Source organism: Saimiri boliviensis, chromosome 11 (assembly GCF_048565385.1).
Source record: "Saimiri boliviensis isolate mSaiBol1 chromosome 11, mSaiBol1.pri, whole genome shotgun sequence".
Classification (NCBI taxonomy): Eukaryota; Metazoa; Chordata; class Mammalia; order Primates; family Cebidae; genus Saimiri; species Saimiri boliviensis.
In genome coordinates this window covers 5,613,434-5,631,858 of record NC_133459.1, presented here as the reverse complement: position 1 = coordinate 5,631,858, position 18,425 = coordinate 5,613,434, and the positions used below count along the sequence as shown (strand labels likewise).

General features: G+C 46.6%; 1 long non-coding RNA gene across 2 annotated transcripts; it reads right to left on the bottom strand.

The window, feature by feature from the left end:
• Positions 1–6,043: 6,043 nt before the first annotated feature.
• On the bottom strand, positions 6,044–9,971 carry LOC120366104 (uncharacterized). Of its 2 annotated transcripts, none has more exons than XR_005580858.1 (2): positions 9,867–9,971; positions 6,044–6,347 (listed from the first exon to the last, which is right to left on the bottom strand). It is a non-coding gene; the product is annotated as an uncharacterized LOC120366104 (long non-coding RNA). The 2 variants fall into 2 exon arrangements; XR_005580857.1 differs by lacking the exon at positions 9,867–9,971 and adding an exon at positions 8,201–8,285.
• Positions 9,972–18,425: the final 8,454 nt, after the last annotated feature.

Below are 18,425 nucleotides of genomic sequence, written 5' to 3'. Positions count from 1 at the left end.
AGTGGGTGAACCCCACAAAAATACAGCCTTTAGTTACTGAGAACTGTGATAACAAAAGCAATATCCATGGTAACTGATCAGAAACATAGGAAATCTGTGAGGAATCACTGATGAAACAGATTAATCAGACTAGATGATACTAATTAATCTAGTTATGGAACCTTACAAGAAAAAGAATAGTACCTTCAGATAGCAGGAGGCCCACATCTCAACACAGCATCCATCTGCATCAGGATACCAAGTGAATCACCTTTTTCTCTGAAAATGGAGATCTGAGACGGAAAATTTTTGTGAATGTTGGCAGGTTGGTGGACAGGCAGGAGGCACGGAATGAGGAAGAGCTTGCATATCTGGATGGGAAATGTAGCCTTGTTTTCTTGATTCACTTATCTCATGGGCATTTAATACATCCACTGGCCCATGCATGTAATCCCAACAATTTGGGAGGCCAAAGCGGGAAGATTACTTGAGACCAGGAGTCTCAAAAAGAAATTTTTTTTTTTTTTTTTTTGAGACAGGGAGTCACTGTGTCACCCAACTTCCGCCTCCCGGGTTCAAGCAATTTTCCTGCCTCAGCCTCCCGAGTAGATGGGACTATGGGAATGCATCACAACTCCCAGCTAATTTTCGTATTTTACTAGAGATGAGGTTTCACCATATTGGTCAGGCTAGTCGTGAACTCCTGACCTTGTGATCTGCCCGCCTCAGCCTCCCAAAGTGCTGGGATTACAGGCATAAGCCACCGTGCCCCATTAAAAAAAAAAATTTTTTTTAATTCAATGTGGATTCACAGATTGATGTTGGATATCGAAAGGCACATTTAAGAAGCAGTCAAGTCCCATGTGTGGGGAACCCTCTGGCTGGGCCTCTAAAGCAAAAAAGGTCCAAGGAAATTTGTGCCAAACTTTGCAGAGGACTTTAGTGCTCTCTCCTTCTCTCTCTCTCTCTCTCTCTCTCTCTGTGTGTGTGTGTGTGTGTGTGTGTGTGTGTGTGTGTGTGTATCTCACTGTTGCTCAGGCTAGAGTGCAGTGGTGCAATCATAACTCACCACAGCCTCCATCTCCCGAGCTCAAGCAATTCTCCGGCTTCAGCCTCCCAAGTAGCTGGGTCTACAGACATGCACCACCATGCCCAGCTGGACTTTAACTTAATTCTCACAGACTTAGGAGAGACATATTTCACGCACAAGACCCCAGCAAAGGCCTGGGATGTGATTGCTTGGCAATTAGCCCTGACCCAGCGACATTTCTGCTAATGTGGCCTGGAGAGTAACCTGTGACCCTAGGCATGGATAGATGGGACTTCATGCCCAGCTCTTCCTCTTCCTATGAATGTCTCTATACACAAAAGCTGGACAGAATTATAGACCTTCCCCTCCTTGCCTTGCGGGGACCTTGTGTACATGCACTGTGTGCTGTTAACTTCTGAAAGAAATAGCACTTCATAAATCATCTGGGCTGAAATTTAATTTGATATTACGATAGAGAGAATCAAGCCTGTGAAGATGGCCCTAAGGTCAGCTGAAGGAAACGGGAATTGATTTCTTCATGAAGTCATTGTGCAACCAACCCCTGGCCAGATGTGACCTGGCAAATGTCCACATCTGCATCAGAGAATCCACACTGTCATCCTTTCATACTTAGAAAACAGATTAATAACAAGGCAAGGAGTGATTACATTAACTGTGGAACAGCTGCCTATCTGATGAATTGGAATGGGCAGCAGTATATGCAAGTTACATTTTCAGAGTCAATGAGTTTTGATAATTGAGTTCATCCCTAGCAATGAGTCCAGTTCTAGGAAGTCTAGATAAAAGCGTTATGGGTTTTGTTGGCTTAAGTGTTTCCTGAGCAAGGACCATTAGCTTTGTGTGACTTTTTTGGACTTTTTCTTGTCATTACGGCTGGGATAGAACTTCAGTGTTCTCCAGCCTCACTGCACCCCACAGAACCCCTTTTCATTGCTTTTGTTTTTTGGGGTTTTGTTGTTGTTGTTTTGAGACAGGGTCTCACTCTGTCACCGAGGCTGGAGTGCAGTGGCACAATCTCAGCTCACTTCAACCTCCGCCTCCTGGGTCCAAGCGATTCTCCTGCCTCAGCCCCCCGAGCAGCTGAGACTATAGGTGGGCACCACTACACCCAGCTAGTTTTTGTATTTTTATTAGAGATGGAGTTTCTCCATGTTGGCCAGGCTGGTCTCAAACTCCTGGCCTTAGGTGATCCTCCCACTTGGCCTCCCAAAGTGCTGGAATTACAGGCATAAGCCACCATGCCTGGCCCAGAATCCCTTTTTAAACAATATATGGAAGAGCAAGCAAATCACACTGGAAAAAAGTAATCGTTCTGCTTAATAAGTAGGTAGGTAGAAGGGGCCGGCCCTTTTCTCCAGTTGCCCCCACCCCGTTACACACAACTGTAGCCCCTGAGTGCAGGACCTAAGGAGCATAATTTGAAAACCACTGCAAAATCCACAAGAAACTTCCACATCTCCTGATTAACAAAATATTGACCAGACATGGTGGCTACACCTGTCATCCCAGCACTTTGGGAGGCTAAGGCAGGAGGATGACTTGAGGCCAGGAGGTCAAGACCAGCCTGGGCAACATAGTGAAACATCATCTCTACAAAAAATACAAAAAACTAGCTGGGAGTGATGGCATGCATCTGTACTCCCAGCTACTCAGGAGGCTGAGGTGAGAGGATCACCTGAGCCTGGGAGGTTAGCAGTGAGCCATGATCACGCCACTGCACTCCAGCCTGGGCAACAGAGTGAGACAACCCTGTCTCAAAAAAAAAAAGAAGAAGAAAAGGCAAAGGGGCAGAGATGGGAGGCGTTTGGGAGCTGAGGAGCCTGGGAATCAACCAGATTTGGTGGACAGAGGGCTCCAACCTGGGAGGAAGAAGACAGATTGGGAATGTGGGATGGGACAAGGACGTGGAGGGTCTTAAACATCAGGGTGAGAAAGCTGGCCTTTGTCCTGAGTCATGGGGCTCTGCGAATGGCTAATTGTATGATTAATAGTTCGCTGGGGCTGCCATAACAACATACAGCAGGCTGGGCAGCCTAATCCACAGAGATTCATTTCCTCCCTGTCCTAGAGGCTGGAAGTCCAAGATCAAGGTGTACATAGGGCTGGTTTCTCCTGAGGCCTCCCCCCCTTGGCTTGTAGACCCCATCTCTTCCTTGTGGACTCACATGGTGGTCCTCCTGTGGGTCCTAATCTTTTATTTATTCATTTTATTTTATTAACTTACTATTTATTTATTTATTTATTTTGAGATGGAGTCTTGTTCTGTCATCAGCCTGGAGTGAAGTGGCATGATCTTGGCTGACTGCAATCTCTGCCACCCGGGTTCAAGCGATTCTCTTGCCTCAGCCTCCTGAGTAGCTGGGATCACAGGCGTGTGCCACCACACTCAGCTAATTTTGGTATTTTTAGTAGAGACAGGGTTTTCACCATGTTGGCCAGGATGGTCTCAATCTCCTGACCTCATGATTTTGCGATTCCCCCGTCTCAGACTCCCAAAGTGCTAGGATTATAGGCGTGAGTCACCACGCCCAGACTTATTTATTTATTTTTAAGACGGAGTCTCGCTTTGCCACCCAAGTTGGAGTGCAGTGGCGCAAACCTCCCAAGTACCTGGGATTAAAGACATACAACACCACGCCAGGCTAATTTTTGTATTTTTAGTAGAGATGGGGTTTCACCATGTTGGGCAGGCTGGTCTTGAACTTCTGATCTCAAGTGATCTACCTACCTCAGCCTCCATAAATGCTGGGATTACGGGCGTGAGCCACCGCGCCCAGCCCTAATCTCTTCTTATGAAGACAGCAGTCATATGGGATTAGAGCCTACCCTAGTAGCCTCATTTTAACTTAATTCCCTCTTACAGACCCTATCTCCAAATAGAGTCACAATCTGAGGTACTAGGGGTTAGACTTAACATGAATTCATATGAATTTGGGAAACCATAGCACCAAGATTTACATTTACATTATATATTCATGTTATAATATATACTATATATGTTAACATAATGTACTTATGTTATAATTTATTATATATTTATGCTATACAATATAACTATTAAAATATATATATTTTTGGGGGGAGTGTGGTCTCAGCTCACTGCAACCTCTGCGTCCCAGGTTCAAGTGATTCTCCTGCCTCAGCCTCCTGAGTAGCTGGGACTACAGGCATGTGCCACCATACCCCGCTAATTTTTGTATTTTCAGTAGAGACAGGGTTTCACTATGTTGGCCAGGCTGGTCTCAAACTCCTGACCTTTTGATCTGCCTGCCTCAGCCTCCCAAAGTGCTGGGATTACAGACGTACAGACGTGAGCCACCGCACCCAATGTGTGTGTGTGTGTGTGTGTGTGTGTGTGTGTGTGTGTGTGTGTCTCTCTCACCTCTCTGTGTCTCTCTCTCTCTCTCTCCCCCTCCCTCCCTCTCCCTCTGTTTCTGCGCACGCACACACACACACACACACACACACACACACTCACATATATATTTAAAAATCTTCTATTAATCGTGCAAAAGACCCCAGCCATAGTGTGGAAGCAGAAGGAGTAAGAACAAGGTGCAGCATGAAGACAAGGCACGTACGGCTGTAAAATAACACAGGTGTAATAAGCGGAGAGCAATAAAAGGTGGTTGTAATTAAATGCTGGCCAGGATGGTGCAATAACTAACTACTGCGGGAGCTCCAGGAAGACAGAGAGACTGGTGGCGGGTGGAAAGTGTGGAACGGGTTTGGGAGGGGTTGGACCTCAAAGCGTGGGGCGGTTGTAGGAAGGAGAATTGAGAGGGAGCCACCTTGATAAAGAGGTGCAGGGTAGAACCACAAGGACTGGCTTCCTAGCTAGAGCTCAAGTTTGCAAAGGTCTCTATGTAAGGTCTGGACAGGGCTCTATTGCTGGGGTCTTCTCAGCCAAGCTCATTAGCTTAGGAAGCTGCTACTCAGGGCATGAAATTTCAATAAGCAGGACTCTGCCCTTGCATCTTAATTGATCCTGAAGAAATGCCCAGACACAATGCTGAAAACCCCAGTCAGCGGGAAGACCACTTCCTTCATTCAGTGACTTGGTATTTCTCATCTGCATCCTGCTAGAATCCAATGGGCAACCTTACTGCCTCCGAAGCCCTCCTAGGAACTTACGAACGCCAACCCCCCGATGGGGGAGAAAGGTGGGGCGCCATCACGGGTACCTGACACCCACTGTGGTGTCCATGGCTGTTCGTGTTTCATTAGGACTGACTTTTTTTTTTTTTTTTTTTTTTCGGTGGGGACAGAGTTTCGCTCTTGTTACCCAGGCTGGAGTGCAATGGCGCGATCTTGGCTCACTGCAACCTCCGCCTCCTGGGTTCAGGCAATTCTCCTGCCTCAGCCTCCTGGGTAGCAGGGATTACAGGCACGCGCCACCATGCCCAGCTAATTTTTTTTTTTTTTTTTTTTTTGTATTTTTAGTAGAGACGGGGTTTCACCATGTTGACCAGGATGGTCTCGATCTCTTGACCTCGTGATCTGCCCGCCTCGGCCTCCCAAAGTGCTGGGATTACAGGCTTGAGCCACCGCGCCCGGCCTGATTTTTTTTTTTAACTTATTTTTAGACAAGCTCAAATAACAATCTAGAAAAGCCAGACTCCAGAGAACAATGAGAAAATGTAGAGAAGCCAAATATAAAAATACTGGCACATGCAAAAAAATAAAATAAAATAAAAAAATCAATTCACTTCCACAGATTACAAGTGGAAATTCCCAGAGGGATGAGTAGATTTTGGAAGAGAAAAAGAGATTATATTTTATGGGAAGAGATACAATAACCATTCTCTTCCCATAAAACAAGTGATGGAAGATTGTCTCTGCTTCATAGATATACACTGCACATTTTCAGGATAATACTAACAGGAAATCAATAGGATCTTTTATATGTGAAAAGACATTATCTCTCTGGACTCCCAGCATGGCTAATCGGGCTACAGAAGATCTTCACGCAAATTTGCCACTGGCCATTAATCTTGGTCCTGGGACAGTAAGTAGCCTGCAAATCTAGATCTTTGTTTATTTTTAAATTATCCTTATTATTTATTTATTTCTTTATGGGGGAGATAATCACGTTCAAAGCGTCACTCTCCATTACAGCCACAGAGCCTCCAGCTGATACTCCGTGACAAGTGTCTCCACGGCAGACCAGATGCTCTCGGAGAGCCCCCGCCTGCCCACATCCACGCTGGGTGATGGCCATGTCATTAGCCACCAGAAGCTTTATCTGGGCATAATTTGACAGGTATGACAGGCTCAGCAGGATTTATGGGATCTCCTGGTTTTTGCCTTTATTGATCTGAAATAGAACCAAAGTTAATATTAGCAAAAAACACTTTGTGCTGGGGTCATTTACCCATGAAAGGCTTTGGTGACTGGTGGCTGTGAACATTTATTATACCAAGTGTTCTTGGCCAACTCCAGGTCCTGAGTCTCATGATGGCCAACAGACTCAATATTCTGGTCTCTCCTCCCACAGGAGGATCTAACCACTATCCTTGTAAGACCCTTTCCTTTTCCAAGAAGCCTTAATCATTACAGGGTACAGAGCCCATTAGTATCAAGTTTGGATTTAGCCCTGGCTCTGCCCTGGCTTTAGTTTGCTCCAGCTGCCCTAAGTACCAAAGTCTGAGTGGCTTAAAGCAACAGGAATCTCAGTGGGGACAGTGACTCACACCTGTAACCCCAGCACTTAGGGAGGCCAAGGCAGGAGGATCATTTGAGGCTAGGAGTTTGAGTCTGGGCAACATAGTGAAACCCCCAACTCCAAGAAAAATACAAAAAAAATAAATAAATAAATAAATAAAAATTACAGGCATAGTGATATGTGCCTATAGTCCCTGCTACTTAGGAGGCTGAGGTGGGAGCATTGCTTGACCCCAGGAGGTCGAGGCTACAGTGAGCTAGGATCATGCCACTCTACTCCAGCCTGGGTGACAGAGATTGTCATATATGTTCTCTCATAGTTCTAGAGGCTTGAAATCTAAACCCAGGCATCCCGAAGACCCCGCTTTCCCTGGCAGCTCTAAGGGAGGATCCTTCCTTGTCTCTGTGGCTTGCAGAGGTTGCCTGGACATCCTTCGACTTGCAGACACCTCATCAAGGCCCTAAGGTGGGAGTCTCCTTCCTGCATCTTCACACCGTTTTCCCTCTGTGTGCATCTGTATTCAAACTTCCCCTTTAAAAGGACACCAGTCCCATTGGATTAGGACCCCACCCTAATGACTTTTTTTTTTTCCGAGATGAAGTTTCACTCTTGTTGCCCTGGCTGGAGTGCAGCGGTGCGATCTCCGCTCACGGCAACCTCCACCTCCCAGGTTTAAGTGATTCTCCTGCCTCAGGCTCCCGAGTAGCTGGGACTACAGGCGTGAGCCACTGTGCCCAGCCTAATGATTTCATTTTAATTAAATTACTTCAAAGGCTCTATCTCCAAATACAGACACATTCTGAGGTCCTGGGGATAGGACTTGCCTTCAACATATGAATTGGGGGAACCCAATTCAATCCATAACAGCCCCTCAAAAGACTTCCCTCTTATTAAATGCAGCCTAGATCACTCCTAATATGATAAGGATAGACCAGGGTTCTCAACCTTAGCACAGTTGACATCTGTCCAGTTAATTTTTGTTAGGGGAAGCTGTCCATGACATAGGGTATGTATGTATGTATTTATTTATTTATTTATTTATTTTTGAGACGGAGTTTTGCTCCTCTTGCCCATGATGGAGTCCAATGGTGTGATCTCGGCTCATTGCAACCTCCACCTCCCAGGTTCAAGCGATACTCCAGCCTCAGCCTCTGGAGTACCTGGGATTATGGGTGTTCACCACCATGCCTGGCTAATTTTGGTATTTTTAATAGAGACAGGGTTTCACCATGTTTGCCAGGCTTGTCTCAAACTTCTGACCCCAGGTGATCCGCCTACCTTGTCCTCTCAAAGTGCTGGGATTACAGGCGTGAGCCGCCATGCCTGGCCTGAGATAGGTTATTTATTAATAGCAGGATCTCAGGCCTCTACCCACTAGATGCCAGTATTACCTCTCCCCTCCCTGGTGAGAACCAAAAATGTCCCCATTTATTGCCAAATGTCCCCTGCAAGGGGAAGAGCGCCCCCAGTTGAGAGCCACTGAATTAAGCGAAATATAGGCCAACCTTAGAGAAGCATTGCAAGGGGGCTGGACACAGGCGAAGAGGTCAGGGCGCTCACACATCAGCCAGAGAATCTTCCCTAAAAGCGATGGATCCTAAACACCCCCTAAACATCCAAATTCCTTCATGAATTTCACAAGTCGTTATCATGTGCCAAGCGTATATCAGGCACTGATCTGGGCACTGGAGGAAAAAAGAGAACAAGACATTTTATTTTTATTTATTTATTTATTTATTTATTTTTATCATTTTGAGATGGAGTCTCACACCGTCGCCCAGGCTGGAGTGCAGTGGCACGATCTTGACTCACTGCAACCTCTGCCTTCCAGTTTCAAGCAATTCTCCTGCCTTGGCCTCCCAAGTAGCTGTGATTACAGGCATGCACCACCACACCCAACTAATTTTTGTATTTTTAGTAGAGACAGGGTTTTGCCATGTTGGCCAGCCTGGTCTCAAATTCTTAAACTCAAGCAATCTGCCCACCTCGGCCTCCCGAAGTGCTAGGATTACAGGCATTAGCCACCATGCCCAGCCTGGGATGCTGAAATTTTCCAGGGCAGGAGAATCACTTGAACCCGAGAGGCGGAGGTTGCAGTGAGGCAAGACAGTGCCATTGCACTCCAGCCTGGGCGACAGAGCATGACTCTGTCTCTAAATAAATAAATAAATAAATAGCTAGGCATGGTGGCTGGTGTAGTCCCAGCTACTTGGAAGGCTGAGGCAGGAAAATCAATTCTACCCAGGAGGCGGAGGTTGCAGTAAGCTGAGATCGCACCACTGCGCTCCAGCCTGAGCAACAGAGCAAGACTCCATCTCAAAAAAAATAAAATAAAATAAAATAAAATAAAATAAAGATAGGGTTACCAGATGTCTCTCTTCTCCAGGGACAGACGAGATTCTCACTCTGAAAGAGTCCTAGTCTGGGCCGGGCGCGGTGGCTCAAGCCTGTAATCCCAGCACTTTGGGAGGCTGAGGCGGGTGGATCACGAGGTCAAGAGATCGAGACCATCCTGGTAAACATGGTGAAACCCCATCTCTACTAAAAATACAAAAAATTAGCTGGGCATGGTGGCGCGTGCCTGTAATCCCAGCTACTCAGGAGGCTGAGGCAGGAGAATTGCCTGAACCCAGGAGGCGGAGGTTGCGGTGAGCCGAGATTGCGCCATTGCACTCCAGCCTGGGTAACAAGAGCGAAACTCCGTCTCAAAACAAAAAAAAAAAGAGTTCTAGTCTGGGTGATAATATGGCCACCCCACTTACTTGGAAATAAGAACTCTCAGGCAGCGTCTCTTGCAAAGGTGCAGCGTGTCAGGGACTCAGAACCTCCCCGTGGGCTCCTCTGCAGGGGCGCATCTCAGTTAGCTGGACCCAGTTCAAGGATGGGTGAAGGCCTGTTTTTGCCAATGACTAAACGACCTTGAAGAAGTCTGTGCACGTCGGTCGTGATGTCCTTGGTTCTGGCAGGAAGCAGGTGTACACTCTGGTCGTGAGGGCAACTGCCTCGCCTCGGGTCCCCTTGTCCTCCTCGACTCACTGCTTCTGATGCACTAAACAAATGATACGCCTAGACTGCTACTCTTTGGCTGTGATATCTCCTGCTAGAATTTCCATCTCTCCCACAGCCTACCCTGTGGGACCATCTGCTTCTTTACAGCAAATCTCACCTCACCTGTTGACATTTACATGCACATGCCAAAACTAAGAGAAAGCCTGAAGAATGTGGTACATGAGGAGGGGGGTGTTCCCGGGTCGCTCCATGCCTCATTAGTCAGGCAGGCTGGAATGTGGTTGAGAATCAGGGAGTTATGGATACACATTCCAAAGTCCCCGGTGACATGTTCGGAAGGATCGGAACTCCACGACCGGCGAAAACAACAGCCCTTGTTTAATTCTGAAGTTTACATGCATGTTGGCACTATTCTATCCCAACCTTTTGTTTCCATGGAAACCATTTATGATACCACAAAAAGAGGATTCTGACCAAAGTGAGGAAGGAATAGCAGCAATGGAAACTGGCTTTCGAATGAGCTTCAGGTAGAGGGGGGGACAGAGGCGGGGTGGAAAAGGACCCCGATACGGTTTGGATTTGTGGCACTACCCAGTCTCATGTCAAATTATAATCCCCAATATTGGAAGAGGGGCCTGGTAGGAGGTGATTGGACCATGGGGGAAACTTCCCTCTTGCTGTTCAGGTGAGAATGAGTGAGTTCTCGTGATATCTGGTTGTTTAATGTGTGTAGCACTTTGCTCTCTCTTCCTCCTGCTCCAGCCACGTGGGACATGTCTGCCTCCTCTTCGCTTTCTGCCACGATTGTAAGTTTCCTGAGGCCTCCCCAACCATGCTTCCTGTACAACCTGTGGAACCAACCGCCAGCCAAATTAACTCTTTTCTTTATAAATGGCCCAGTCTCAGGCAGTTCTTTACAGCAATGCAAGAACAGACTAATACAGAGCCAGTCCCAGAGCTATTGTTAGGGAGAATGACTCTCTCAGGATTCCCTAGGATGAACACTTGCAGCCCAAGCACAGCCCACTCATCCCAGGGTTGATGCTGATGATCTGGCTGTCTGAGGAACCCTTCCAAAAACTGCTTTACCCTTAGGTTTTCCTTTCTTTTCTCAAGAAAAAAAGTGTTGTTCAGGCAAGGGGAAAGCACTCTCCTCTGCTTCAACCCAAGCATGGAGAGGCATGGGGTAGAGGAGCAGAATCACCCAGAGTATTAGTTTCCTGAGCATGCTGTAACAAACTTGCTAGTTTAAAACAACAGAAATTTATTTTTTTCCAGCTCTGGAGGTCAGAAGTCCAAAATCTGGGTGCCAGCAGATCCAGGCTCCCTTTGAAGACCCTAGGACAGACTCCTTTCTTGCTTCTTCCAGTATCAGTGATTTGTTGGCCTGTGGCTGCTTCACCTCAGTCTTCACCTCTGTCTTCTCACGGCCCACTTCCCTGTGTCTGTGTCTCAAATCTCCCTCTACCTTTTTCTCATAAGGACACCTGCCAGTGGATCTAGAGTCCATCCTAAATCCAAGATGATCTCAAGATTCTTCATTACATCTGCAAAGACCTTTCTCCAAATAAAGTCACTTTCTCATGTTCTGGGGGTTAGGACTTGGACATCACTTTTGGGAGCCAGGTTTCAACCCACTATACCCATAGAACAGCAGACTTCACCCTGGCAGCTGTAAAAATTCACATTTCACTTTGTGATGCTGAAGCAGGAGGATCAGGAGATCGAGAGCATCCTGGCTAAGATGGTGAAACCCCATCTCTACTATAAATACAAAAAAAAAGAAAAGAAAAGAAAATTAGCCAAGCATGATGGCACATGCCTATAGTCCCAGCTAGTCAGGAGGCTGAGACAGGAGAATCATTTGAATCTGGGAGGGAGGCAGAGATTGCAATGAGCCGAGATCGTGCCACAGCACTCCAGCCTGGGCAATGGAGCGAGACTCTGAGACTCTGTCTCAAAAAAAAATTACATTCTGAGCACCAAATGGGAAACCCTGTAGGTCTTGAAGCTTTGGCCAATTTCAGAAAAATTGCTTGAGCAATTCCTACCACTCCAAGACCTGGGCATGGCAGGGAATCTGGGGCGTTGCCATGGTGATTCTAAACCTTGAAACTTTTGTCTTTTCACATTGTTTGCAAGGAACTAGTTACTCAAACCTCATATGAAATGCAGGAATCCAACAGATAGGCTGTTTCTAGAGTAAGCTCATTGCTTGGAGTGAGAACTCCCCTCTGCCTTCATTGAAGAAACAGCATCTATGTCATTCTCGGGACTCTCCCCAGTGACCATCACACTAGGCTCAGCAACAACTCTAAACTTTCAATATAATCAGACATATTTGAGAGTGAGGAGGACAGAAGAGGTAGAAGAGAAATGCTTCAATACCACCTTCTACCACCCCTATTCAGAAGAAATTTTCAAAAAGCTTGAAGGAGGCCAGGCACAGTGGCTCATGCCTGTAATCCCAGCACTTTGAAAGGCCATGACGGGTGGATCACCTGAGGTCAGGAATTCAAAACTAGCCTCGCCAACGTGGAAAAACCCCATCTCTATCAAAAATAGTGTTGTGGTGTGTGCCTGTAATCCCAGCCACACAGGAGGCTGAGGCAGGAGAATTGCTTAAATTTGGGAGGTGGAGTTTGCAGTGGGCTGAGATCGTGCCACGTTGCACTCCAGTGTGGGCCACTCTAGAGTGAGAAATAAAATAAATAAATAAATTTAAAAAGAGAAAGAAGCCGGGCGCGGTGGCTCAAGCCTGTAATCCCAGCACTTTGGGAGGCCGAGGCGGGTGGATCACGAGGTCGAGAGTTCGAGACCATCCTGGTCGACATGGTGAAACCCCGTCTCTACTAAAAATACAAAAAATTAGCTGGGCATGGTGGCTCGTGCCTGTAATCCCAGCTACTCAGGAGGCTGAGGCAGGAGAATTGCCTGAACCCAGGAGGCGGAGGTTGCGGTGAGCCGAGATCGCGCCATTGCACTCCAGCCTGGGTAACAAGAGCGAAACTCCGTCTCAAAAAAATAAAAAATAGAAAGAAAATGCTTGAGGCTGGGTGTAGTGGCTCACACCTGTAATCCCAGCACCATGGGAGGCCCAAGGTAGGAGAAGATCACTTGAGGCCAGGAGTTCAAGACGAGCTGCAGCAACCTTGTGAGACCCCATCTTTATTCAAAAATTAAATTAAAAATTTAAAAAGAAAACTCTTGACTCTACTAAGATACTGTTGGTAACATGGACAGCCTCTGCTTGAACAGCGTATCGTGATTAACGTGACTTTGTCACACACATCTCTTACAAGCTGCAGAGGGCCAGGTGGTGGGTGAAAGCCTGTTTCTCCAGGAAACAATGAACTTGGAGAAGCTGTGGCTTTCGTGGAATCTTCCCGGAAGTGTCACGCAGGTAAGCCTGTGAAAGGGAAGATTTGGGTAAGTTCATCAGAGTTTCAGTCTGGACAGGATTTTGGCTGAAGATTCTCTTGGTAATTTCCTTTTTCGTGAAGTAAAAACCTGAGTGACTTTGCTCATGTTAATCCATCCATCACCTTCTGGATTCAGCATCCCGCTTCCAGCAGCGTGCTGCGGCCTCATGTAGCATGCTGAGGCCTGAGCACATGGTCTGACTTTGCAGCTGTGGCTCTGAGCCCCTGAGTACCTACTGAAAATGAAGATGCAGAGAAAAACCCTCTCCTTGATGGTGTCCCACATGGCAGAAACGGGTTTTGCTCCTAGAATATTTTCAGGCCAAGGATCAGCTTCACAATAGAAAACCAGGAGTAGGCCGGGCACGGTGGCTCATGCCTGTAATCCCAGCACTTTGGGAGGCCAAGACAGACAGATTGCTTGAGCCCAGGAGTTTGAGACCAGCCTGGCCAACATAGCAAGACCCTGTCTCTACACAAAATACAAAAATTAGCCAGGTGTGGAGGCATGTGCCTGTAGTCCCAGCTGCTCAGGAGGCTGAGATGGGAGGATTGCTTGAGCCCAGGAGGTGGAGGTCGCAGTACCCAAGATCACACCATTACATTCCAGCCTGACAGAGTGACAGAGTGGGACCCTTCTTCAAAAAAAATACAAAAAATACAAAAAGCTAGCCAGTCATGGTGGCTCACGCCTGTAATCCCAGCACTTTGGAAGCCCAAGGCAGGTGGATCACCAGGTCAGGAGTTCAAGACCAGCCTGGTCAAGATGGTGAAACCCCATCTCTACTAAAAACACAAAAACTAGCTGGGTGTGGTGGTGGGCAACTGTAATCCCAGCTGCTTGGGAGGCTGAGGCAGGGAATTGTTTGAACCTGGGAGGCGGAGGTTGCAGTGAGCCAAGATCATGCCACTGCACTCCAGTCTGGACGACAGAGCAAGACTCTGTCTCAAAAAAAAAAAAAAAAAAAAAGACCAGGCACGGTGGCTCAAGCCTGTAATCCCAGCACTTTGGGAGGCTGAGGCGGGTGGATCACGAGGTCAAGAGATCGAGACCATCCTGGTTAACATGGTGAAACCCCGTCTCTACTAAAAATACAAAATATTAGCTGGGCATGGTGGCACGTGCCTGTAATCCCAGCTACTCAGGAGGCTGAGGCAGGAGAATTGCCTGAACCCAGGAGGCAGAGGTTGCGGTGAGCCGAGATCGTGCCATTGCACTCCAGCCTGGGTAACAAGAGCAAAATTCCATCTCAAAAAAATAAAATAAAATAAAATAAGACGATACACCAGGACTGGGAAAACAGATCTAAGGTCGTATGTCTGCTTATTATGAGCCTTCTGGAAGGAGGTCGTGCACTTTTGAAAAGAACCAAAGAGGCCAGGCACTGTGGCTCATGCCTGTAATCCCAAGGCTTTGGGAGGCTAAGGTGGGTGGATCACCTGAGGTCAGGAGTTCGAGACCAGCCTGGCTAACATGGTGAAACCCATTTCTACTAAAAAAAAAAAAAAAAAAAAAAAAAATTAGCCAGGTGTGGTGGTGCGTGCCTGTAATCTCAGCTACTCAGGAGGCTGAGGCAGGAGAATTGCTTGAACCCAGGAGGCAGAGGTTGAAGTGAGCTGAGATCGCTCCATTGCATTTCAGCCTGGGCAACAAGAGCGAAACTCCGAGAAAAGAAAGGAAGGAAGGAGGGAGGGAGGGAGGAAAGGAAGGAGGGAGAAAGGAAGGAAGGCAGGAAGGAAGGAAGGAGGGAGGGAGGGAGGGAGGGAGGGAGGAAGGACCCAGAGACATTGTCCACAAAACAGCCCTGCCTCTGCACCAGCAGGTGATGGGGGCGCCATTTTCCCAAAACCTTCCCCCTTCCCTGTTCTAAACCTTCAAGTTCAGTTTCTTTCCACACTTCTGTTCATTGGGACCACAAGTCTGCCCTCTGCTGGTTAAGGGACATGCGAGCATTACTACAACTGGGAAGGGGACCAGTGCTGTGGCCCCTTAACGGATGTTTTTCTCTGGGGGGACAGTAATGTAGGCAGTAATGTACTTACCTCCTAACTCGTGGAGACTTTATCTTAGAGTCAGAGCTGTGGAGTGACTGATAAAACATTCTCTGCCTTCGTGAGTCACAGATAGCATCTACACACCGCATATCCCAGGGAATTCTAAAATCAAGCTGGCGTTATCACACCTAGGGCTAAAAGTCCTCTGAAACATCATCATATAAATTAATCTAAAAGAGAAAACATAAATAAACCAAGTAAACATAAAAACAGTCATTGAAAGAGACAAACGTGACACTGAATCCTGGTCTCTCTATTTACTAGCTCCATGAGCTGGGACAAATACTCACTTCTCTCTTTTTTTGAGACAGGGTCTGACTCTGCTGCCTAGGCTGGAATGCGATGGCATGATCTCAGCTCACTGCAACCTCTGCCTCCTGAGGCAGGAGAATGGCTTGAACCCAGGAGGCAGAGATTGCAGTCCACCAAGATAGCACCACTGCACTCCAGCCTGGGCAACAGAGCGAGACTCCGTCTCAAAAAAAAAAAAAAAAAAAAAAAAAAAAAAAAAAAAAAAAAAACCAGCAAAGAAATCTCATAATGTTTAAAGAATGTTTACAAGTTTATGTTGGGCCACATTCAAAGCACTCCTGGGCTGCCTGTGGCTGGCGGTCCAAGAGTTGGAGAAGCTTGCTTTAAAATGTTAGCTTGAATATTTTTCTTTTTCAATCATTTTATTCTAGAAGCTAGAAAACTTCACTCAGAGTGGCACAGAGGAAAAGCCAGTGTTGAAGAAGAGAAGTGTGTATTGAGATCCTTGTGGTGGGCAGACACCTTCGTCACCAGCGGTCCTCAGCTCGGGGCAATTTTGTGTGCCCAGGGGGTTTTGGCAAAGTCTGGAGACATGTTTTGGCTGCCACAACTGGGGAGTGGTGCTACTAGGATCTAATGAGTAGAAGCCAGACATGCTGCTAAATATCCTTCAGTGCATAGATTGGTCCCTACAGGGACTTATCCAGCCCAAAATGTCAGTAGTGCTGAGATTGGGAACCCTCTCTGGCCTCACGAGAAGCGTCTTCAGCTTTAACATTGAAGGACTTAGTCCCTGGTCAGCCACTGTACAGAATCAAAGCTGTGCTTCTCTAAAGTTGAAACCTCACAGAAATGCCAGCTTATGAGCACTGTGAACAGGTGGGGCACTAAGCAATGGTGACTCTACTGAGTTCCAGAACTTACTATCTCTTGCTAACCAGTAGCATTTCTGCTTACAGCTTGGCTTTCCAGATGACAATAGAAATAGTAACAAAGTCTCTGATACAAAAGTCGCTTGAAGTCAGGGGGGTCAAGGCTCCATACACACACACACACACACACACACACACACACACACACACAGACACACACACACACACACATATTTAATCATAATAAAATACACATAACATTAAACTTACCATCTTAACCATTTTTAAGTGTACAGTTCAGTAGCGCTAAGTACACTCACATTGTTGTGAAATCAATATCTGGAACTCTCATCTTGCAAAACTGAAACCCTAATACCCATAAACAAAAAGGCCTCCATTGTCCGCCCCCAAGGACTCTCAATATTTTTGCAAAATAAAATACTCACAGAAAAACACATTGAAACACAACAAAACACAAACCAACAAACAAAAAACCAGACATTTTTTGTTTTTGTTTTTTTGAGACAGAGTCTTGCTTTGTCACCAGGCTAGAGTGCGATGATACCATCATAGCCCACTGTAGCCTCAACCTCCCAGACTCAAGCGATCCTCTCACTTCAGCCTCCCAAGTAGCTGAGACTACAGGCATGTGCCACCACACCCGGCTAATTTTTAAACATTTTTTGTAGAGATGGGGGTCTCACTATGTTACTCAGGCTGATCTCGAACTCCTGGGTTCAAGCTTCCCAAGTAATTGGGATTACAGGAGCCTGCTACCACTCTGGCTAATTTTTGTACTTTTAGTGGAAGTGAGGTTTCACTATGTTGGCCAGGCTGGTCTCGAACACCTGACCTCAGGTATTCCACCTGTCTCAGCTTCCCAAAGTGCTGGGACTATAGGTGTGAGCCACCATGTCCAGCCAACTACTCTTGCAAGTTGGGGCCAATGTTAAGTAGTAGAAGAGTTTCTTGAACACAAGCATGGTGATACCATGACAGTAGTTCTGACAACCAAGATGGTAAAGTGACTAACCAGCAAGGAGAGCCTGAATGCGGTGGAGAAAGGGAGGATTCACATTACAGATGGGATGAAGTTTATAGTGAGACATTCATCATGCTGCCCAGAATAGTGCACAGCTTAAAACTTACGGATTATTTCTAGAATTTCCATTTAATATTTACTTTTTTCTTTTCTTTCTTCCCCCCACCCCACCCCCCCTTTAAGACGAAGTCTTTCTCTGTCACCCAGGCTGGAGTGCAGTGGTACCCTCAAAGCTCACTACAGCCTCCATCTCCTGGGCTTAGGCCTTCCTCCCACCTTAGCCTCCTGAGCAGCTGAGACTACAGGCACACGCCACCACACCTGGCTAATTTTTGTCTTTTTTGCAGAGATGAGGTTTGCCATGTTGCCAAAGCTGGTCTTGAACTCTTGGACTCAAGGGATCCACTTACCTCAACCTTCCAAAGTGCTGGAATTACAGGCATGAACCACCATGCCTGGCCCATTTAATGTTTTCAAACTGCAGTTGATCACGGGTAACTGAAACCATAGCGGGTAAAACTGTGGATGACGGGGAAACTATGTACATTAAATACACACCCAAAAAACTGATCGTATGCCAGGCATACAATGCTGTTGGAAACATAAATATTTCAACCACTTTTCTCAAGGCATTTATAGTCTCATGAGAAATTTCTTTTTTTGTTTTTGTTTTTGTTTTTTTGAGACAAGGTCTCACTTTTTCACCCAGGCTGGGGTGCAGTGGCGCAACCTCAGCTCACTGCAACCTCCGCCTCCTGGGTTCAAGCGATTCTTCTGCCTCAGCCTCCCAAGTAGCTCAGATTACAAGCGCCCACCACCATGCCTGGGTAATTTTTGTATTTTTAGTAGAGACAGGGTTTCACCATGTGAGCCAGGCTGGTCATGATCTCCTGACCTCAGGTGATCCACCCACCTCAGTCTCCCCAAGTGCTGAGATTATAGGTGTAAGCCACCATGCCCAGCCCGGAAATAAATTTCTAAATGATGGAAATCTGGAAATGAAATGTAAGTTGCACAAATGGACAAATGGCATAATATTATGTTGCACAAAGGGACTCTGATTATGCCTGATGAAAAC